The 13,968-nt window shown below is 48.0% G+C and overlaps 1 long non-coding RNA gene across 2 annotated transcripts in view; it reads left to right on the plus strand.

The window, feature by feature from the left end:
• The window catches only part of LOC108448458, a 266,016-nt gene that overhangs the window by 243,374 nt on the left and 8,674 nt on the right, over positions 1-13,968 (plus strand). The window lies entirely within an intron of this gene.

Consider the following 13,968-nt stretch of genomic DNA (forward strand, 5'->3'; position numbering starts at 1 on the left):
GCGCTCTGCCACAGGTTTTTCTCGGGCGATTGTGTTGGCAGTTTTATTTATATTTTCCTTCAGAGTGGAGCTGAGCTCTTTAACCACGACGGGAAATTTAATCTTTTTGCTGATAAGACGGTAAAATACTGCAATCCGGCTGACCTCCTGAAACCAGATCCAAACAGCCGGGCTGTCCAAAAATCCGAGACACCCCTCCCCCTGGCCCACGACTGCATTTCCCTGGTGACCTCAGGCAGCCCGTGGCCAGCCCGGATCCTTTGAACACATCCCGGAGCGCGGCGATTAGAGACGCTTTGATTGCCCAGCTCGGCGGGTCGGGGGCTCCCGGCCTCCTCCGGGCTCTGCTCCGCGGAGCTTTAAGGCAAAGCTCCTTCCTCCCCCGCCGGCCCCCTTTCATTTTCGTACAGCGTATTAAACCTCAAGACGTAGTTAACACTAATCCTGATTTATTTAGGATTTATCTGCATTATTAATTCCAGTCATGTTGTGAAAAAGTACCAAGGGTTCCAGTTTGTATGTAAACTTATGCCGTTTTGCAGAGAGGTTTATTTCAGTCTTCTCCTTGAAGTGATATTTTAGCCAAAATTGCAGACTTTCCCCTTTTAAAAACACTTCAGATAGAAGCTAGCCATAATAATTTGGTTTATTGTTATTTTTTCCCCCCAGTAAATACCCTCTTGGACTGTTTTATGCATTAATCTGGATTTGATGTGGATTTAAACATTTACAATGCAAAATAATTTGGGTTAAAAATAATCCCCCTTGATAAAGCTAAAAACCCCCCCCAACTGTCACCATCTCTGACAGCCAGACATCGGCGATTCTTGAATATGCAAATCAAGGTGAGGAGAAGCCTGAGAGCAGGAGCGACCGTGGCTGCTTTTGATGGCCCGGTCAATCAAACATCCCGACCCACGAAGATTCTGGATCCTGAGCTACCGAGGCTCAAACCTCGGCTCACTCCTCATGCTCAGTCTCTCTACCCGCCAATCTCACTGCTCAAGACTGTGTCTCCACCCTGTCCCCAGGCTGGGATTCCACAGGAGGAGAATATTCCTGCGGGATCTGTGTCGCGTGGTGGGCAGCACCCACCCTAAGGTTCTAATTCAGGCCCTTCATTGGGAGTGGTGCCAGGATACATTTTGCCTGTTCTCCTCTCCGAAGCCGTGGTGGTGCTGCTCCTCACCCACCTCTTCACAGATATTCCCAACCAGATTGCCAGATTTAGAGGGAACAATATTCCAGGGTATTTATTTGTTTCCTGAGTAGACGCTTGGAACACTGGCATCTCTTGATGATCTCTGTGTGCAGGAACAACTGAACAGCTTCCTCGGAGAAAAATCCACTGAGGACTGCTGAAAAGTGGGACATCCTTGTAGTTCAGAAAGTCCTTTAATCTGAAGTTGGTGATAGCAGCACTGCCTCCTCACTGATTCCATGCTCCAGCCTGCAGGACTGTTACTGTTGATGACAGGACATTGGCTAGATGGATCATTAATTTAATTTATCTTCTTATAATCGCTTAACTAATGCGGAAATGGAATGTATATGGTTTGGTTACAATATTTTTCCAATACAACAGAAATCCATAAGGAATATCCCCTGATTACACCTTTGTAGTCACTGCCACGGTACCTGAACCAGAGGGGTTTGGCACTGAAAGGGCCAAAAAATCTCCTGACTCTTCCTTGCAGTCATGTCTTGAACTAGGTGCATGCTATGGCCTGGAACAGATCAAAACCTGTACATTTACCAAAATTCTGGTGTTTCTGTTATCCCAAATCCTGGTAACGTCTCTCTCTTCCTGGCTTTGTAATTTCTCTTGGGTTTTAAAGTAATTTCCAACAGTTCCATGGCAGAAGGCACCACTGGTAACCCAGGATTTCTTTGCCCTTGGTCAGATGACAGGTGCTTGTCCAGGGCTTTTGGGTGTGGGGAGGTGAGGCTATTGTGGGGTCACCAGGAGGTTCTACTCAGGCTGGGAAGGGCAGCCCAGAGCTGGACCCAGGCAACAGCACCTGGCTGGCACAGGGGGCTGAACCTGCAGACCTGGGGATTCATCCTGGGGGATTCATCCCAGGGGAAGCCCAGCTGCTTGGTGTCCTCGAGCCAGCTCTCCAGCTGCTATCAGACACTTCCATCACCTCCTGGGCTGTCAGTTTTCCAATAGAGCCAATATCCCCGGCCCCGGGCAATGGCTGGCAGCAAGAGGGGGGCATTGTCTCTTCCCTCCAGCAATGTGAGGACAGTGTTGGCTCACACTCTGTTAGCAGGCAGACACCGACCCCTGACCCCAGCACTGACCCTGACAATGACCGGCCGGTGGGTGGACACAAGGGGTTAAGGTGCACCAGTGCAGTTCCCAGCACAGGACTGGGCAGGGCTGTCCACCAGGGTGATGGGTGGGCAGCTCTCCCCATGCCCAGCGCTGGATGCGCCCATGTGGAAGCAAGGAGTCAGCTCCAGGCTGGGATGTGGAGGCACTGAGCAGAGTCGTGCTCTCAGCAGGGAGTTGTTGCACATTTTGGGATGCCCCTGTGGAAATCAGGAGTGTCCATCTGGGAGCTGGGTGCAGGATTTTGGCGGAGGATTACAACACACTCCAGGTCTGGACTCAAACATGCTGAACAGCGCTGTGAGACGCTGGAGGGACGCTGGCCCATCATTTTTCTCTGGGACAAGGTGCTTATGTTGTGTCCACACCAGCCAGCCTGGACACTCCCTGTTGTGGGAACATCCCTGTTCCACAGTGGGCTTCACTCCGGGCAGGTGCAGACCCCCTGCCAAGGCACACCCCAGGGATGACCCCCCAGAAGTCTGAAAAGCCAATCAGCTGGAAAAGGTAACCCTGTTTCACCCAAGTTCCACCCAAACTGGGTTGTCTGACTCGAACTTCCAGTCACTTATCAGAGCTTTTCCTTGTTGAAGACTTAAAGGCCTCCCAGTCAATAAACACATTAGCTCACTAAACATGCGGATGCCTTTTCTTCTCTGGATTAACCCTTTGGGAGCTGGGGCTTCCATTGGATTTGTTAGGATATTGATCACAGCTCATGTTTGCCTTTCAAACTCTGTTTCTGCTTTGGAATTGACAGATAGTTCCAGTGCTGAAGCCAAGCAGCAAATTCAGTGCAGCCATACAGAGAAGGAGCTTTGGGAACTGCCCACATTGGGCTGCTCTGGGGCAGAGACCCCTTCTGGAGCCCCCCAGGGAACCACTCACCTCTCCAAGAGTGACTTGGTCTCATAGGGAACTGCTAATTAAGCAAATTCTGAAATGTTAAACAATGTCAGATGTATGTCTATTTTCAGTATTAGCAAAAATTGTATTAAATTAAAATACACTTTAGCCTGATTTAGCTCTTCGTCCCCAACTGAACATCACAGGGCCTTGCAGCAAATGTCTGTAACTGTGCATGGAATGGAAAAGGAGCCCAGCTGAGCCAGCCCCACTGCTCTGGCTAAGAACACATTAAAGGAGGTCTTAGAGAATGATTTAGAAGAAACTTTGCAAAATGGAAAGGTCATATTTTATGACCCTGCTGACCCAAATGGATGCAAAAATATCAGAATTAGTGACCTAGAAGAAAGCAGATCTGGCTTTTTAGCACGTGTGGTAACCTTATCCTCTCACTCCCAGTTACCTGAGAATCTGGGGTAAAATGTCTCTGGTTTTGGTTGAGGCTCTTCCCTATCGCACCTCTCGTGTATGTCAGAGTCCTCTTTTACACACTTTCTTAAAAATGCAGCTGCACCTGTCTGGCTCAGAACTGGGCAAAGCAGGTGTCAAGTTCCCTTTAATGTGGACCATATTCTCAGGTTTTTGAGCTCCTGGTAAATCCTCTTCTTGTACAACTTCGCTGTTCCCGTGCAGATATTGCCTTCTCCTGCCACTCTAATAAGTTATATCGAGTCTACATGCTTTGGTTTTAGGGCTGTCTGTTAGACTTGCTAAGATCTTCTCTTTTTTCCATATAGTTGAGGATTTCATAGTTTTTCCTCTTTTTATACTTTTTTTGAAGAAGGATTTTTCAAAATTCTGCTGTGGACTGCATGTGAGCCGTGCCTTTCCCAGACTGCCATACTAAGATAATCCTCTCACTGTACAACATCTAACTTTATCCTCTTTCTAGGCATTAAATTTAATAACAAAACCCCCAAGAAAGTGGTATAAAAACTGGTCCAAACCTTTCCTTCAGGCTTGGTTGCCCTTATGGTTTCATTAGGCCCTCTTTCCTCACACAATCGCTCCCTTTCCATCCATGGGCTGCTGGGTTTAGCAGCACCTCCCTGTGCACATCAGCTCGACTTCTCCAACCATCCTGAGGAGGAGGAACATCATCGTCTGATAAGGTGGAATCTTTCAGGCAAGGAATGCTGAAATACTATAAATGCTTTTAGAAAAATCATGGGGTGTCACCATGTAGTGCACAACTTGGAGCTCATGTGGCCCAAAAGGCAACTGTTATAAATCTCTCATTTGAGTGAAATATCTGTACTTTGTGAGTTTAACGTGCTGCCTTCTCTGTCGTGACATGTTGTACAGGGGTTCGTCCTAGATGGGATTTGGTTCTCAGGGTTACTCCTATGGTTCTTTTTAGCCTCTGTGTTTACTTTTTGATTTGTTGTCATTTAGGCAGCTGAGATTTCTCTTTGTCTTCAGAATTCATGTAATGGGTTTGCATCATTTTCTGATTATGCACTGGGGAAATTACCAATTTGGCACACAGCCACGCTGAAACAGCCACACTGAAACTTTCTTTTAAAAGCTCAGTTCACATGTGGAGCATATGATGTTATTTACCACCTGACCCACCTGGCAACATGCTCTGGAAATCCCTTAGTGCTTTGTCATGACTGTGACTGAAAACTGTGGTGTAATCCAAGAGGGAAAGGGTCTCTGTGTTTTAATACTCATGTCAGAGAAGAAGCTGATAAGAGTCACAATTTAAAGAAGTTTTTCTAAGGCTGTGAATAATTAACCTTCCAGTGCTGCCGCCGATTTGGGATGTCACACGCAGGAAGCGGCGTCACTTCCCCGCTCCCATGTGGGGTGGCAGTTCCCAGCTCCTCTCGGAGGCACGTTGAGAGGATCCGTTCACGCTTCTCCATCACTGGCGTGGCATCAAGTCGGACGTGTCTCTGGTTTGCTGCCGCAGGAAGAGCCAGGCAGCGCACGGGGGTTGCTGACCTGGCTGCTCCAGGCGAGCCTGCGTGGCCGCCTGTCCTGCCCTCCCTGTGGCCACGGCCTGCGCCCCTTCATCGAGAAGCAGAGTCTTACTCCTGCGGAGAGTATTTGTTTAAGAGGATTTCCTTTCTCATGCAGGGACTGTAGTAGCCATGCCAATAAGGGTGGGAGCGATTATGAGAGATTGACTGCTGGAATATAATCCCTGTGTGCTGCTGGTTTGATCTGGGGAAGATTGCGTTTCAATGGTAGTGGCTCATCACACGCCAGAAGCGGCGTTCCACCCGTAAATAGGGCTCTAATGAGATCCGACAGCCCTGATTTCTCTGGTGATACAGTAAAACAACACGACCAGTGCTGATGGTTTGGGGTCCTGACCTTTAACAAGGACTCATGACACAGGGCAAACTGCCCAAGAGAGATGGAGGGGCAGGAGGCCAGGGGACAAGGTCGGTACATAATGAAGTGGTCAGCATTGGATTTCTGTCACTCACAGTGGTTAAGTACAACAGTGAGGGACTTCAGTAAGAGAAACTGTGAAAGAGCACATGCAGGAATCACAGAGAGCAGGGGGTCTGGGGAGGGTCAGTTACCTTCCGCTGCGAGCTCCAACAGTCCCAGTGACTTTGGTAATGAAGAGGGTGAGGGCAGGAATCATGCAAAGACAGCAAGAGAGCAGGGAGGGAGCACAGAAGATTAAAGCAAACAGAGAAGGAAATCCAAGGGGACTGGCAGTGCGTGCACTGCGATCTGGGGCCGAGACCCAGAGAGACGAATGAAGCACCTGCAGTGGCAGAACAGTCCAGACCAGAGGGGGCTGATGACGGAGCCCCTGGTTTGGCCAGCCAGCATTTCAGTGTCCCTGTCGCGGCAGCACGGACACTCGTGAGCATGGCCCTGGCCCAGGACCTGCTTACACTGTCGGCCGTGGATCCCACAGCCATGGAGGAGCAGTGCCCAACCACGTGTGCCCCATCCCAGCTGCTTCCAGCCTCAGCCTGTTCTGGCGCCGGGAACTTCTTCGGGGCCGCAGGGGTGGCTCGTCTCCTTTTAGTTCCTTTCTGCTGCTAGATCTAAATTTAGTGGGACTATTAGCTAAGAAAACTAAAATACCCAAACCGTTTGGTATCAGACTGCCTGGGGTGAATGCAAAGAGCAAATGGTGAAATACAGAGGCAGCCGAGACCTGTTATGAAGGAGGCACTGGCATCTGATGGGGTCTGAATTTAACATCTGTTTCCTTTTCAAGGGTCCTCCTTCAGAGCTGAGTTTAATAGAAACGTTTCATTGCAATTTTGCTAATATGTCCATCTAGGCTTCAAGTGACACAAATTAAGTGCATTCACCCAAAATACAGAAGAATTCTGTTACTAAGCAGTAACCTCAAAATTCAAGTGACCGGAAACCAAAGTGAGAATGGAAAATCCGAGCACGTTATTCATATCCAGCATGGATGGGATGCTGGGTAGGATGCTAAAAGCAACTAAAATGGTACATGGTGAGTAGAAAAATACATTTTAAAGCCACTTTAGACACAGTAGCCCAAGCTAGGTTTATTTACATGAAGAAAAACATAATATATAGCTTTAACACTGCTGATCTCTTGGGAGGTGTTTGGACTGCAGGGCCCACAAAGGACAGAACCAGTAAATCTGATGTGTACAGGAGTCTCTTATACAGAGGAAAATAACCTTTAGTCTCAGCTGTAGGACTGTGAGAATGATTGCAGAGAGCGACCTGTGTTTGCATTGGCTATGGTCAATGCAAGGTTTGCTCTTTTGCCGGTTGTTCTTTATTTGGGTGTTTTACTGTTTTTTTTCTACTGTAAATGCAACCATTGAAGCCCGGCAACCTGTGAGAGGGGTGAATTGCTTAATTCCAGAGCATTGTTTTAATTTGTCTTTGGATGAATTCTCATACACTTTCATGAGAAAATTGCCCATTAGAAGCATTCATTTAATTTAAGAACAGTTGGGAGAGGAAGGGTTGGGATGACAGATGGAGACTGTGGGTGTCTTATAAGAGAGAGCTGAGCTTTTTGTGTTTATCTTTTTGTGGCACATAGTTGCTGTTCTCTGCTGCTTCCATTTTTTTAATCTGCACTTTTTTGTGCAGTATTTCTTAGAAATCTCTCCTCTTTTGTACTGAAAGTCTAATAGATTTCATTAGTTCTTCCTGTACCATGTCAGCTTTAAAACATTCCAATATAATGGAGTGCAGGGAGGTAGCCTGGTAGGAACAGAGTAAAACAGGCTGGATTTCAGTCTAGTTTGGAATTGCACAGAATTTAGCAGCAAGGATACTGGAATATTGAACTGATTTCTTCCCTTAATCCTCCCACTGACTGTCCAGCAATGGTACACATGGGCTGAAGGAGTTTTCTAGCTCTGCCAATGCCTTCACTGTGTAGTTGAAGGTTCACTGTCAGAAAGTGGCTTAAATCTCACAGTTAACCTTTATTTAAATTAGTCTAGAAGTAAATACAAGGCTTCAAAGCATTATCTTTAAAAGCATGTACATAACAGTTGTAGGATTTGTGGGTGTCAGTGTGACTGTCCATGTCAATGGCCCGGGTGGTCCAGCCTGCAACACCTACGTGACAACAAACCCGGGCATCAGTGTCAGGCAGGCACTGACAGCAGTGAGGACCTTGTTTTATAAACACCTGAATATCAGCATGTGCAAATAAAAATAACTGTGTGTCGAGTCCAGCTGCTGACAATATTTTAGTCATCTGGTCCCTGGGTTGTAGCTTACATCTCTTTTAATGGTCCTGAAGTTGTAATGACAAATAACCTGTAAGTTGTGGTGCCTTTGCCTTGGGACTGCCAGACCCCTGTATGAAACTGATAAAAATTTAAAAGTAAAATTAACTCCTGTTAAAGGAAGATGGAAAACAGTGCAATGTTTGTTCAATATACAACTTGCTTTGCTCTGCAATAGAAGCAGCAGCCTATAAATACGGGGCAGAAATTTCAAGCATTAGTCTCACTTGTTCTCACCACGTTACACATGAATTTATTTGCATCTCTATGTGCTGTCCCGAGGTTCGCATTGAACAAAACAGGTGATATGAGAAACAAAGTACATTTATTAGATTTTTGTTACCTTTCCATGAAGTTTTTCTTACTGTGACCCAGTTTTTCCCTTACCCTTCACAATTTCTGAATGATTGGATCATTTTCCACTCTCCATTCTAATGACAAAACCTCTTTTCCAAGGCTCTGTCATTGCTTCCTTTGATTGCCACAGCCACTTCTTTTTGCTGCTACACACACATTTCAGTCCATAAAAAATGCCCCTTAGGAGTTTTCTTAGTATTTGATTTGTCTTTTTTCTCTCTTCAGATCCCTTGTTCTTCCTCCATCCCTCCTTCCTAACAAGTGAAGCTTGTTCACCACCTCCGGCCCTTCCCCTGCATGTTTTAGGTTCATGTTCCCACAGTCTCTCCATCAGCTCCATCAGAGATGAACCTCTATGGGTACTTCTCTTATTCTTTTGATCTCATAAAAACATCTCCGTTCTTTCTTTCATCTGTATCATCTATATTGTTGTCCACCAACCGAGCTGCAGAGCTTCTGCTTTCTCCTCTCTGCAGCCTGCACTGGCCCTACACAGCTCAGCTTTCCTTTCCCTAAGCTGTAGCCTTCCGTGACAGTCCTTGAGCTGTGTCCATGCCTGCACCAGCAAGCCCAGTAAGGATCAGTGTGGTGTGAGCTCAGTTTGGTCACCGCTGGTGCTGGAAGGGCAGGAAGGGGCTCGTTTGCTCCGTGAGAAAGGGCAGCATCCCACTTCGCCCTGGGACGGTTGGTGCTGTGGCACATCTGCCTTTCCTCTTGAAGTCAGCAAGGAGACATCTCATCCCAGTTAGCCCCCTGGGAGCCCCGGCCTGCCCCTTCCTTGGTCAATGCTCCAGCTCCACAGGACATGCTGACCGGCTTCCAGCTGCCTCTTCCTTCCTCAGAGCACCGCTGGCTCTGTTACAGACTCCTCTCTAGGAGGTTTTCTATCAGCTGCCTCAGCCCTGGAAGCCGTTATCCCATGACCCATTGTCTGCATGAGCAGACGGGAGACAGGGACATTCCTGCATCTGTCTTTTCCTGCTGCCCTGATTTATTACACTGTAAAATAATAAAACGTTAAAAAGGTTGAACCTGAACTGAAGCTATGACTATGACACTATTAATCAAACTGGTGGAGAATTACTTTATATTCGGTGCCTCAAGCACTGATCCAGTCCACTAAAAGTTGGCCTGAAACATTGTCCACAATCTTAGTATTGGGCCTGGGAAAAGCAGTCCTGCATTTCTCTGTTCTCCCATGGCGTGTGGCCATGCAGGGCAGGCAGGCAGGGCTGGCTCATCAGGTTCTCCTGCTCCGCCGGCCATCACAGCATCTCTTATCTCAGCCATCGATGCCACGCTCACTTGATGTCTCAGTTCTGGAGCAGAGACATTCCAGCTGCTATCTGGGAAGGCTCTGGCCCCAAAAATATTTAGTTAGCAGCCATTCAGTTAAGTGGAATTGACTTTTTATCGGCTTTCCTCTGTACGTCTGCCACCAGTGAAGGCTGTTTCCTCCTTCCCTCTTCTCGGCCTGTCAGTCCACTCCGCATTCCTATCGGCAGCCGTTAGCTCTGATCAATACTAACCACTGTGTAACAGCTCATGCATGGCTGCCTTGGCTTGCATCGATCTGCCCCTTCCAACAGGTACCCGGCTATTTGAGGCAGCAACTTGAGATAAACACCTACTTTTACTTCAGGCTCATTCATTCTGGGGGGTTCCAGGGAGACCCAGTGCCCTTCTCTGGAGACTCACCAAGAGCAGACTTGCAACAACTTCTCTCCTGTCTGAGACAATCCATGACCCCACTGTGCTCCCCATCCCATCGCTTCTGACATCCAGCCTGTAAAAACGATGTCATACAAGCACTTCCAAAGCACCTAGCCTGGGAATGACACCTTGGACTGCTGAAGTTAGGAGAACTCAGTGGTTTTGCAATTAGGAACATGTGCGTTGATGAGACCCAGAGCTGGAGTGAGCAGCTGTGCACCAGGCATCTGCAACCGTCCTGCCACTGCTCCTCACTGGGGGACCCTCTTCTGTCCCAGCTGGGGATCTGGGGGCCGTGTCCCCATGTGCTCCAGCAGGATGCAGCATCCCTAACCTGGGCTGGCAACTGGGCATCAGTCCACAGATTCCATGGGGCTGGTCGGGCAGGGGTACCTGTGGGAGGAGGTTTATTGTGCCAAGGGTACCGCAGAGAAACTGCTCAGATGGCAAATGCTCAGTGTCCTCCTCCAGCAGCACCCTCACACAGCAGAGGCTTTTGCTGAAGCATAAAGCACCTGGGTTTCAGGATGGCACCTTCAGGCCATCTGTTCTGGTCACGTGCCGTAAGAGAACAGGAGATAATGGACTATGAACATTGACTGGCCACTAGCAGTGTGCCGGCAGTCCTACTTCTCCTTACTTGCTGCTGTCCCCAAATCTTCCAGCATTTAGGGAACTAGTCAGCATTTTGAAGGAGCCCTAGCAGCTGTCCCTGCACAGATGTGCTCCCCCACCGGGCTCCTGCCCAGACGCCACTCCCAGCGCTGGGCTGTGGGCTGGGAGAGGGCAGAGGGGCACACGCAGACAAAGGTGCCTCTGCCAGAGATGCAGCCCCAGCTCCAATCTGGCAGGTAGATGCCCATGGATCAGATCTGTCCAGCCTGGAAAGCCTCTGAAAATGTTAGAGAGGCCTTTCCTGGTTGGTTTGTGTGTGTGCCATTACGGAAGGGCTGCAGGGCTGCCATGGCAGCTACAAACTTCAGTGAAATGAGTGTTTATTATTATAGGTTTGATGCAGTTCCCAAAAGACCCTAATCAACAAGTAATAAGGCCTCGAGAGAGCAATTAGAAATCTGAACTTTAACTCTCTTATAACCAGAGCGCAGGAAGTGACTTCTGCTCCAATTTGGGGTTTGCCACCTGGCATGTGAACGAGGGGGAGATACCAAAAACCTGAAATACGGAATAACTGCAGACAAGTATTTGAATAATGAGGTACAAGATCCATTTCTGTGGCAAGTAAATGTGTGTGTAGCAAAAAGCATAATGGTATAGGGGGATTCATGCCCAAATATGCAGCCCCTCTATCACACCTAGGTGTTCTCAATGCTTCTTCCCAGCTTTAGACAAACACCAAGGGTGTTCAGTGCTTGTACATGTGCAGCATCTGCCCCCCCTTAAAGAAAAAAAATTACCCCAGTTTTCCCACTTATGAAATAACAGTATCTGCCCGAAGGCAACACCAACCCTTGAGATGCAGGTTTGCTCAGAACTTGTTTTGAATACTTTGGATGGGCCACTTCAGACAGGAACTGCACATTGAGTAATCCTTGCCATAGAAAGTCACGTGGCTAATGGAAAACAAAAATTGCATAAGAGCCCATCTGCGTAGCACGGCCGAGTCGGGAAATGTTGGCCAAGAGGGCTCATGCTCTGCCAGCCTGCCAAAGCTGGGGGGCACTTGACTTCCCATGCAGCTGTGACAGCACCAGCACACATCCACAGCTGGGATAACCCTGGTCCTTCAAACTCAGGAGGGGTGTTACTTTCCTGATTTTTCTTCCTGAGGTGCCGAATGTTTGAAGGCCATGCTCTAGTTCCCTTGGGAAGTTACGCCAAGCCAGCAGGCAGTGGGAGCAGGTGTGAGGCTCAGCGTGGCACGGGGCAGTGACTGGAGTTACCTGTAGGTGCACCCAACAGGTGCAGCCTGGTGAGGTGAGGTCCTGCCCTCTTTCAGGGGTGGGAGTGCTGAACGTGGAATGGGGCCACACACTTCCCACTCAGACTTCCAGCGGGGAGTGCTGGCAATGCCACGGTCCTGCCCCAAGCCCGGGATGCTGTGGCTGGGAGGAGGAAGGGCTGCATCCCTGCCAGCTGCCCGTAAGGACAGCACAGCAGGGCAGGCCCTGGAGCCTGAAGATCCAGGTGAATTTCAGATGTCCCAGCCTTAAAGAAATTTCAGGTCTCAAAACCTTCATTTGATGTATAACTGGAGCCAGCAGAGGGAGTGAAATGCAGGGACACTGTAGAGTCCCTGAAGAAAGGAGCTGCCAGGCTTTGATCCAGGTGCATCTGGTTCAATGACACATCTCAGACCCCAAAATGAGGGTGTACCAGATCGGCCCTGGGCCACAGGTGACACAGATATGGATTAACAGAGGCAGGTTATCACCTGTAGGAGTGAGGGGTTATCTCCTGCACCATTACCAATGGAAAAAATAGATGTTCTTGGGGCTAACATATGTTTCCAGTATGAAGAAACCAGAGGAACCTCAACCTCTCAATTAATTCCTGTTCCAAGGGGGTCTGAGTGCTGTCCCCATGAATAGGTTCAAATGCTTTATCTTCTGGCACTGTTCATACAGTCCTGAGAGTGACCATATAAAGTCCTGAGGAGAAGCTTAAAACCAGTGATGCTGATACTGCACCTTCTTCTCTTACGCCTCCAAAATATCCTGGTCTTGGCGTTATCCTAAGCACTAAATGTGACAGGCATATTCACAAACAGCTTCTCGCTGATTTCTAAGTTAACTCCTTTCTTCAAAAATAGCAATTTTGCAAAGGGATTACTTCTTCAGCATCCACTTAGGATTTTTTTTAGACTCATCTTTTAATGTGCCTTCGAAGACAGAGATAGTTTCCCCTTTTGATGGAGCATTGGCCATCTTCATTCACCATTTGATTGGAAGAGATAGGACATGATCTTTACTAAACTCTTTAGTAACGTGTGGGCTTCCTTCCAGCTGCCTCTGAAGGAGAACTTCGAAAAGTGTTTTAATCTGTGTGTTTATACACCAAAGAAACACTTCTTTTAGCAAAATGCAAAATTGTAACAAGTTGGTAGCTTTAATAATTACACTGAATACTGGGAAATTAGCTTAAAGTAAGTTTTTCCTCCTTGAAATGAGATTGTGTTTGTGCCTGGACCAAGCAACTCGGCACCAGTCTTGAACTTGTTAAAGATGGAAATCAGAATAACCACTGCAATATTGAAAAGGTAAAATGAGAACAGAATGGCAATTGGCCAGTGTTTATGAATCAGAGAAAATGATCATGAAATCATATGAATAACCACCAAAAGGTAAATAAATTACCCAGCCTACTACTTATTTTCATGTGCAGCTTGACACAAAAGCTGAAGCCATGAATGATTTATACCTGTTTTAACAATAATACTAATTTTCCTGAAAGATGGTCAGCACTCAGGCTGCTGTGGGCACCGTGCCAGTCATTGAAAGGTTAATGTCTCAGCAGCAATACATTAAATTATGAATTATACCAGTCCCAAAATGGAAGGTTATTAGCTTGGTATGTTTAATTAGCCCAGCTCGAACTTTGCCATCTGCCAGCAGTGCCCATCACTAATGCACAGCCACATGGGATAGGAGGGGTGGGAATAAGATGCCAGAAGCAGCAGAATTCCCCTCCCGGCCAGCCCAACTCACCTGCGGAGCTCTGCAGTCCTCAGCAGGGCCCAGGGCCACTGGCACACCCGGAGCTGCCGGAACACCCTGGCTGTCCCCAGCCTTTGGGACAGTCACCTGCCAGGACATTTCACTGCTGTAACTGCTCAGGACAGCTGTGTCCTGGTTACACCCCAGACCTCCCCAGGAGAGGAGAGGGCAGACAGGTGTGGGCCCAAGATGTACCTGAGCGCCAGGTGTGCCTGAAGTAGAGCCCCTTCCTAGGGACTGTCCGGAGCGGCAGCGCCGGGGCCTGGCA

Source organism: Corvus brachyrhynchos, unplaced genomic scaffold, assembly GCF_000691975.1.
Source record: "Corvus brachyrhynchos isolate BGI_N302 unplaced genomic scaffold, ASM69197v1 scaffold365, whole genome shotgun sequence".
Classification (NCBI taxonomy): domain Eukaryota; kingdom Metazoa; phylum Chordata; class Aves; order Passeriformes; family Corvidae; genus Corvus; species Corvus brachyrhynchos.